The sequence below is a fragment of the Aegilops tauschii genome, chromosome 2 (genome assembly GCF_002575655.3).
Source record: "Aegilops tauschii subsp. strangulata cultivar AL8/78 chromosome 2, Aet v6.0, whole genome shotgun sequence".
NCBI lineage: Eukaryota > Viridiplantae > Streptophyta > Magnoliopsida > Poales > Poaceae > Aegilops > Aegilops tauschii.
Window position 1 is genome coordinate 438,402,961 of NC_053036.3, and position 8,913 is coordinate 438,411,873.

An 8,913-nucleotide genomic window follows, 5' to 3' on the forward strand; every position below is an offset into this window, starting at 1 on the left:
TAGTAGCTAGGGTTCGTCGGCTGGTCCAACATCACCTACTAGTACTATTATAGAGGAAATGCCACTCGAAAAGTTGTCTTGATTTATGCCTCGGTGGAGGTATACATGTTGTTTCGACAAAAAGTACATGGTGGTTGTGCGGTCATTGTCCATATGGTGGTAGTACTATCACTGGTTAAATGAAGAAATGATTTTTTTCTCGGGTATCCTGGTTTAGTTCCCATCAAGATAATTATGATGCTTCTGTTTGTTGGTGTACTTTTCATTAATTCTTATTGACAATTGAGATGTCGTTGCTAACCCTTTTTTATATTTTTGGAAATAGCGATGCGTGTCTCCATACCCGGGCATGTCTTCCTCAATTTTAGTGGAACTGCACAAAATTGGATGGCCATTGTTGTTCCGCCTCACTGTCCTCTGCCACGTGGTTCTTCCTTCCTCGAGCTTGATTACTGAGAAGAAATAGACCACAGTGAGGATTTGTCGAACTTCATAGGTGCCTCACCCAAACTTGATGCCAAATGGATGATGCATCACCACGATGACCTATCGATGCTCATGGTTGCGCCTCATGTTTGCGTCGGCTGGTGAAGCTGATCGATTTTCAATGAAAAACAACCTGTCTTCCATCAGTGCTCTTTGCTTGTTACGCACAAAGATGATATCCTTCGTCAGTTCACCTTGGTTGGGTTGGAGACGCAGTTGTCTTTCACGTTGGTGCAATTTTATCACACAATTGGCTATGAACCAAATGTTTCCTCGAAGAAGGATCGACGTTGGTACTAAGAGCATAAGTTTTGTATTGATTTCTAAGCCTTCTCACAACTTTGTCTCCAGCTCCCCTGTAATTTTATTTGTCCAGCTATTAACTTTGATTTAAAAATGGTGTGGACTAAAAACCCGGATGGACGTAGTAGCCCTCCATTTTTATTTACTCCGCATATTAGATTTGACTGAAGTCAAACTTTGTAATACTCTCAAACCTTTCCGATAATTGAAATTAAAATTCTTTATTTGTACACACTCTCACACGTTTCCGATAATTTGGCGCATGTGTGGTTGTTCACTTAAGGGAGGGTAGTGCACCACACGTGAAGGACAGGAAGTGAGACCAGGACGCGTGGGCTTGGATCGTTAGTTCATCGGAAGTAGTACTAGTTTTCTTCACTGTACATTAAATAAAGACTTTCGTTTCGTACTTACACAATTTAAAATGACTAGATGACTCGTTGCGCCAATGGCGCAAAGGCCGAGAAGGAGCCAAGTATTGTGAGAATATTTACACCCAAGTCAAAAACCAAATGTGGCCAACACTCCCGCATCCTCTGCTTGGAAGCCGTCTTTTCTCACCAGATCTAACATGGATACATGATTCTTCAAGAGCATATTTCAAAGAAAATGTAAAGCATGGAAAGCTTTAAGTTGTACTATTGAGACCATACCACCATATCTTCATATAGTTTCTTTGGAAATCTAAAGGTCTAAGAGAATGGTACATGTGAGAAGCTGTGAATCCACAACAAAAAACTAAACTAACTTCCAAAAAACATTTCAAGTTTGGAAGCCACAAAGAAGCAGCCCAGATCACTCATTGTAGTGCAGGTACATGTCCTTAATCCTGCATCCACAGCCCATAATTTTTCAACACCTAAATCCACGAAATCCAACCGAAGGAAATCATGGCAGAAACATGCGTCGTGGCTTACGTCTCGGAGAAGGACTTCTTGGCATTCTTGTGCAGGTTGGACACAGCAATCCTCGCTGCGAGCCCATAATTTCAGTCTTCTTTAATCTCTAACTGAACCAAATAACAAAAGCTTAAGCTTAAGCATCCACACACACAGAAAATGCAAAACAAATCTCACATAAAACTGTCCCAAGTCAGATACAGGGGAAACCAAGGTGAGATGATCATGTTTCTTATAGGCAACAATAACCATAGGTAAATACATACATTATTGTCATGTTAGAAGGTACTTAGTTGTACTTCAAGTGGTACTGGGACATGAAACTAAGCCATTGAAATTTTTGAAACAGAATAGATGATAACTCCAGTGTAGGCCATGAAAAAAATACAAAGAAGAACATAATCAAGCATAACCCACCTTGACCGAAGCAACGGTTGGTCAACAGCAGTTACCTGAACCTCGTGATGCTAGACCATATATCTATGGTCACCCTTTTTATTTCTCCCGCCTAACCTGAAGTAGCTATCTGGACAAAATAGGGAGCCACACTTCAACAAATCAGTTCTTAGTAATTATAGAATGCCCGGTATTGAAGGAAGTAAAATCAAGCATGTATGTGCTCTAACTTCCATAACTGCATGTAAACTCAGCAACTAACTTTATATACCAAAGTGTACAATTCTCAAGTTTAGCTACAGAGACGAAAACAGGGACAGAGGGCGTGCACCTGAAACCTGATGGAGTTTGCTTCGGCCTCCCTCTCAATGGCCAACCCAGAACATAATCATCAACCATGCGCGCCTCCACCGTGTACTTCACAAGCATCTATAAAGATGGAATTGACATAAGCCATAAATCACAAGTTCTTGGCACCAACGGCAATAGGGTGTCGTTTTAAACGATGTTCAGAATGATGGCTCTGAAGAATCTATTAATGCCTACAGAAGACACATCTAAACTGAATTTTGTTTGTTTTTTCTGTAACTAAGAAGTTGGAAATTGATAATCATGTATATAGATTAAGGAAAAGTAGAGTAAAAAATCGATCACAATTATGCTAGCAGCAAAGTATTCTGGAAATGAAAAAAAGAAGAGAAACGCAAGTTAGATCATTCCAGTCAAGTGTTGCAAGTATATCTTTCAAGCTTCGAAAAAATAGATACAGATCAATAGAGGCTATCGCATCATCATGGTCATTAACATCAGAACCATAATTTTGGATTTCTGAAGTTGCAAAATACTTTCTGGAAGCTGTTGTACAATTGTGTTTCAAGCTTCAAAAGAACCAAACTGTAAATATTTCATATTTTCCTAGGCACGACAACCGCAACAAAAGAGGAAACAGATCAGCCATAGTACAATTGTGTTTGTATAGGCCTACTAAAAGAACACATGAGTAATAAAGTCCACGAACTGAAATCTAAATAATTTCAGAGCAGCCCAAGCATAATGCAAGCAGCACAACTACGGCAGCGAGTTGCAGCCATCAGTTGTGCGCAGCCTTCTACCGTGACAGTCTATTTTCACGTGTGGAGCTTAATGCCCTAGTAATCCGGTGGGGAGCCAGCGAGACATGTAGATTTTCAGATGGGCCACGGTCAACCACCGTAAATGATAAATGGCTACTGTTGTAAAGCCTACAAATTTGGTACAAAAATATGGCAACGAAGCTTAAAAAATATGTGCATAAGCTCATACCATGTACCTGACATAGGAGATAAATGTTAGACTTGCGAGCATGTACAACAAGACTCACCGAATATGAAACTTACAAATTAATTGTTATTTAATAGTTTTACTGGAGAAGGTGGGGAAATACATTAGAAAAACATTCTCCAAGGGCATCTTTTCAGCTGAAGTACCAAGAAAAAGGCCTCGGGAAGGACAAAGAATAACTATATTAATAGTCTATAGATACTTGACTAACCAGTTTGCTCCAATTAATTGCAATGCAAATCCAAATTTAAAATGGGTTCAATTTATATTAGTCGAATGCTTTCAGTAGCTAGAAACAAAAATATCGCATCCAGAACAACTGAAATATCACAAGAGAATAGCTTACAAAGACATTAAAACAGAACCCACATAAGAACTCTTTTCAACAGTCAGACGTCGATAAGAAGACCATGACCTGAAACATAAATAAAGGAGGAAAAATCCATCACAAAAAATCGTCCTAAGATCTTCCTAAATTTGTATAAACGAGATATTCTAGCAAAAGAAAGAGAAATATTAATGCAGTATCACTTATCAATGTTGGTAACTTGTATGAATTACAACCTTTAAATTGAGCTCTTGTTTTTTTTTCAGCTTCCTAATTTTCAAGTGCAGTTGGAAAATATCCTACAACACTGAATAATGGAAGAGATAAAAGTTTAAACGATAAATTTCCTCACAGAGTAACAACGATGCTCTAACTAAGTGGATTTGCTCTTCTTTGGGGATATGCTAATTCATCTATCGCGGAAAATAACACAAATCATGCTAGTGTGCACTATTTGAAAGTAGCTTCAATATCACTGGAAAATACATGTGGTCGCTTGAATTGCCCAAAGGTGAATGCCACTCAAGATACAAGAGCTCTGAATCAACCGATTAATGCATAATCCAGTTCACTGTACGGATATACCTGCAGTTTTAGAGAAGAATGAAGCAGTCAAATATAAATGACAGATTTCAATTTAATGAAACACCACAGTTTTACCTTCCCGGGAGCTTTATGCCTTTAGGAAGCTGCACTATCACTGGTAAGGAACAAAATAGGAGCAAAAAACATGAATTCTGATTTGAGGGTAAGATGGTTCATGGCCTAGAGGTAAAGAAAAATAAGATTCACAATTAAAATAATGGTCTCAGATAGCAACAAATCAGTTATATGTGCTTCTATATGACTGGTGGAGTTGCAGGTTAGGGCGAATGTCTCTTCCATAAAGTATGCCAGTTAACTAGTACCTCAGTTTGGACACTTCTTAAGTGAAACCTTCCATCATACATATAGTGCACATGCAATAGTTTCAGAATTCGGGCAAATTCACAGGACAGCACCCTCGCCGGATTGGCCGGTGCAGAGAGAGAGCCCGCCAGCCTCTGTGTCGCAGAGGGCGTTGAGCCAGCACAATGATTTGGGTGGACAGTTATTGTGTCTCACTTGGCTTTTCAACGATTTTTTTCATGTAGGCACCTTTTTAATAAATAGAATGTCAACCCAGAATCCATAACCTTTCTTGCAAGCTGAAGAAACCAGGGGGGAAATGCTTTACTGGGCCTAAACTACGTGTAAATGTGGATGTTATCATGCAGCGCAGTAGGATACCAAATAAAAGTGTAAAACCTTCAAAGTGTTTGACTGACATTGATTATGGCTACTGGAAAATAAATGCAGGAACTTCTGAGAGATATGAAATGAACAATGTGCATTTACTCAAGCCCTTTCTTTTTACTGTGTACCAGCTAGAAAAGTATGTACAACTAGTAGGTTGTTGTCAACCTGTACTTCAGAATATAATTCACATAGGGTACGGGGTAATTGAACGATGATGAATCGCATACGCAATTCGTAGGTAGTGATTTGAAGCTGTGAAAACTGGAGAAATGCAACCCTGCTAGAAGCAGGCAGGCAGAGGCGAAAAAGTGTAACTACTCTAGATTGGAATTTGAAATAAACTTGATCAGATTCATCCGCATGAAGGAGGGTAAAATGGACCTGCTTTGACTGACGACCTGTCGAAGTGGATGTAGGTGCAGAGGTTGATCCGTTGCTGAGGCGAGGCATGCGTCAGCGGTCCGAACGGGTTTCTTCGCGCTGATCCAATCGGTGGCCTTTGTGTGCCTGGAAGCAAAATCTGTTCTGAATGACATAGGTAGGTCCATTTAGAGAAAGGAACACATAGTGGCATGCTAGCATCACTGTCAGACTGAATTCCTTTAACTCACCACCCAAGATAAAGACATACTGTAAGACCTATGATCCCATCTTTACATAAATTGAGAGACATATACCTATGACATAACTACAAGCTCTACATTCGAGATGACTGCTTAGAGTTTCTTCCATTTCATCGCAATTCTTTTGAATATGAATAAGAGAAACTTGTTGCACTCTCTTTTTTAAATGAATAAAAGAACTTGTGCCATTCGATAGAACAGAACCTAAATAGTCAAATTTGATTAGTACTTACACTTTCCAGTTTCCAGAGTCGTCCATGTTCTGGACAACATTGTCATAGTGGATGCTAAGACCATCTCCCTTGATTTGTCAGCAGAACGGATTTTCAGACGTGGGCCTCTTCATGCCTTCTCCACTATTGCTGTTGCCACCTTGTGCTGGTCAGACCTAAACTGTGATACACAAAATAACATGGATTAACAAAGCAAGCTCCAAAATCTACAGCAGGAAAGCATAGATGATCAGAGCATTGAATCAAAGCAGATTTTGCTGCCGCGGCGCGGCTCGGTCAGAAGGCAGCCTTAGACGTACAGATGAACTGGATCTCCACCGTCGCTTCATGGTTAGTTGCTGCAACTGCCTCCGACTCCTCATGGATTTGGCTACAAGGTCACGCCTGATAGGAAAGTCCTAGCTTCACATTGCCTGGAGTACACCACTGTCAGGCTTTACTTGCACCAGAAAAACCAGTGCCATTTACAAGGACTAAAGCATAACCCATTTCTCCTGTATCCTGATAACCTCACAGTCTATTTGCTTTAGCTCCCGCGTCTTCGTATGTCGACCCAGCTCTGCATACAACGTTAAGTTACCCTTCTGTATCCATGTAAAAATTAGACAATATCATGGTAATAAGAGATCTACTCGATGGTAAAACATAGCTCATATAATAAGTATGAACAGACACCAAAGGATGCATCCTTTTAAATAATTCCGAGGGCATCATGAGTATTGCAAAAGCATGTACAAATAAATAGTACCTCTGTTCCGAAATATAAGTCGCTGGGGAGTTCAGTTTACACTCCCCCGACGACTTATATTTAGGAACGGATGGAGTACATAGCTAAGAGGAATGAATATTTCCTCTTGGGAGTTTCATACCTCTAGTTCTTCTGGTTCATAGATGTAATGTGACTTTCGGGATGTGAGAAATAAGGAATTAAAATGCATTATGCGCAAGGCGGTACAACTCCTCTCCTCTAATTATAATATGGATATACTGCATAACAAAGGAAACCTTATTTAGAGCTACAGCTAGGAAATTAAAACTCTAATTGACCACTGAACCTTACAACATAGGCCTTAAGTACATGGAGACAGATAAAAATAAAAACCTGGATCTGTTACAAAGACGGTTCTTGTATGATTAGCTGAATATATAGTAATATAGACACCAAGTGCAACTGTGCAAGCTTTTATCTACCAATCACAAAAATACAAATGGCAAACTAAATGATATTAAGAAAAAAATGAAGAGTTCATGAAGGGGAGATTGTTTGGTCTGAAATTTTGACATATCTAGAACATGACAGTACAGACTTTACAATGTTCATTTGAATATAATCTGGCGCAACCTTATTCCAAAATAGAATAGGTCAAGAGGAGCATTTACCCTGCACCTTGCTATGGCATAAATGCTATGAAACTGAATCACAAAATACAATGATGCTCTATCTCATGCATAAGCTTTGTCAGTGTCACTATGAAAAAACCTTATTTACAGTACAAGTATGTGTTTTATTCAACTTCGTTGCCATGGCTTGCTGCTCCAAGCCCGTGCAGCCCCCATATCCAAAACTGAGCAGCCCCCAAATCCTCCCATTGTTTACTGCTCTGTGTGTTTCTTCGTGTGAGAAAGGAGGAGAAACAACATAGAGAGATACATACGAGAGAAGGGGAGAAAAGGGACGTGGTCACCTATAGACTGTAGTCAAGCCGCCCTGGAAGCCAGGTCACGCCCGACCTCGCCGGTGCAGGCCGACACCGGCGGAGACCCTCTCCAGTTAGAAGCCACACCTCCCCCCTCTCCCTCTCTCCTGCAGATCGAATCCAGCGCCACCGCCATCGCCGGGAAGGTCGCTTCCGCACCCGGGGCAGACGAGATGCGGGAGGGGGGTGGGGGAGAGGGTAAGGGGGGAGGGGGAGGCGGCTGAGGTGGGAGGAAGAGGAGGAGGTGGCGGGGGCGGCAAGGAACTTGTGGGGAACGAAGGCGAGGCCGGTGTTGGCCCTTGCGAGGGCGTCGGTGTCGGGGATGGCGAGGAAGGGCTTGACGGTGGCGGTGGGGTGAGGAGACGAGGGAGGATTCTGGGGAGGGGGCGGAGGCGCGCGGGTGGCGGCCCTTGGTCTTGGCCCAGACCAGCTCCCCGGCGGCTAGGGCCTGGGGCCGGGGCCAGGGATCCTCGGTCTCCGTCGCGGGTGCGCAGCCAAGAGGAGGGGATTGGGATTGGCGGATGATGGAGGAGAGGTGGCGGCGCAGCAGGAGGAGGAGAGGTGGTCCAGCACGGGGCAGAGGAGAGCGGTGGCGGCAGGCGGATCCTGCACGGGGCAGAAGGGAGGGGTGGCGGCGGCAAGGGGGCTCGGGGGGACGCGGGTCGCTCTCGCGCGGGGTCGGGCGCCGGCTACGGTTTGTCCATTGCAGCGGGTGAGTTTTATACACCTGTATGTGAAATTACTAAAATGCCCTTGACGCGGCACCGAATTAACAGGCGGTGGCACGAGCGATTTAAAGGCGACGTGGCCACCTTGGTCCTGCCTAGCTGTTCTCCAGGGTTTATAGGTTAAATTGTTATGGAGAGAATAAGAAAACCACTCCACTATATATTAGTCGTATACACGACAGTACTATATGGACGCAGCTTCATTGACTTAGTGCACCTGCCTTTGGATTTATGACAGGTGGGCCCAAAATGTGGCTGGCTCACCTGTAATACAGCCAAAAGCAGGTGCAGTGAAGGCACCGGAGCTCAATCCGTACTACAGTAGTATATATATAAGCGGGAGCCTCAGCGCTTGTTCGCTAGGGTTTGCACTCTCCACACGCTCGCCGCACTACATATATGTTACACGCTGGAGGCTCAGCGTTCAATTGCTAGGGTTTGCTATATTCACAGTCTCTCACCCTCTCTTCACCAGATCTAAACAAGACTGTGTTGGACTCTTGTCTCTCTCTCCCCCCTCACAGCTGGTGAAGGAGGTGTCCGTATCCCGTCGCACCGGGAAGGGGAGGAGGTGCAGCGTTCACTCTATCGCCTTCGGCGAGGGAGGCAATCCACTGCCGGC

General features: G+C 43.0%; 1 long non-coding RNA gene across 32 annotated transcripts; it reads right to left on the minus strand.

Moving 5' to 3' along the window:
* Positions 1–1,251: 1,251 nt before the first annotated feature.
* Positions 1,252–8,174, minus strand: LOC109758026 (uncharacterized). 32 transcript variants are annotated; one of them, XR_012202961.1, is made up of 12 exons: positions 7,552–8,159; positions 6,736–6,853; positions 6,352–6,425; positions 6,166–6,279; positions 5,867–6,026; positions 5,392–5,517; positions 4,393–4,432; positions 3,774–3,819; positions 2,414–2,513; positions 2,106–2,214; positions 1,707–1,798; positions 1,252–1,618 (listed from the first exon to the last, which is right to left on the minus strand). It is a non-coding gene; the product is annotated as an uncharacterized lncRNA (long non-coding RNA). The 32 variants fall into 32 exon arrangements; XR_012202960.1 differs by having other exon boundaries at positions 6,376–6,425; positions 7,347–8,159; XR_012202957.1 differs by adding an exon at positions 7,347–7,467 and having other exon boundaries at positions 6,166–6,425; positions 7,552–8,158.
* Between the last annotated feature and the right edge of the window lie 739 nt (positions 8,175–8,913).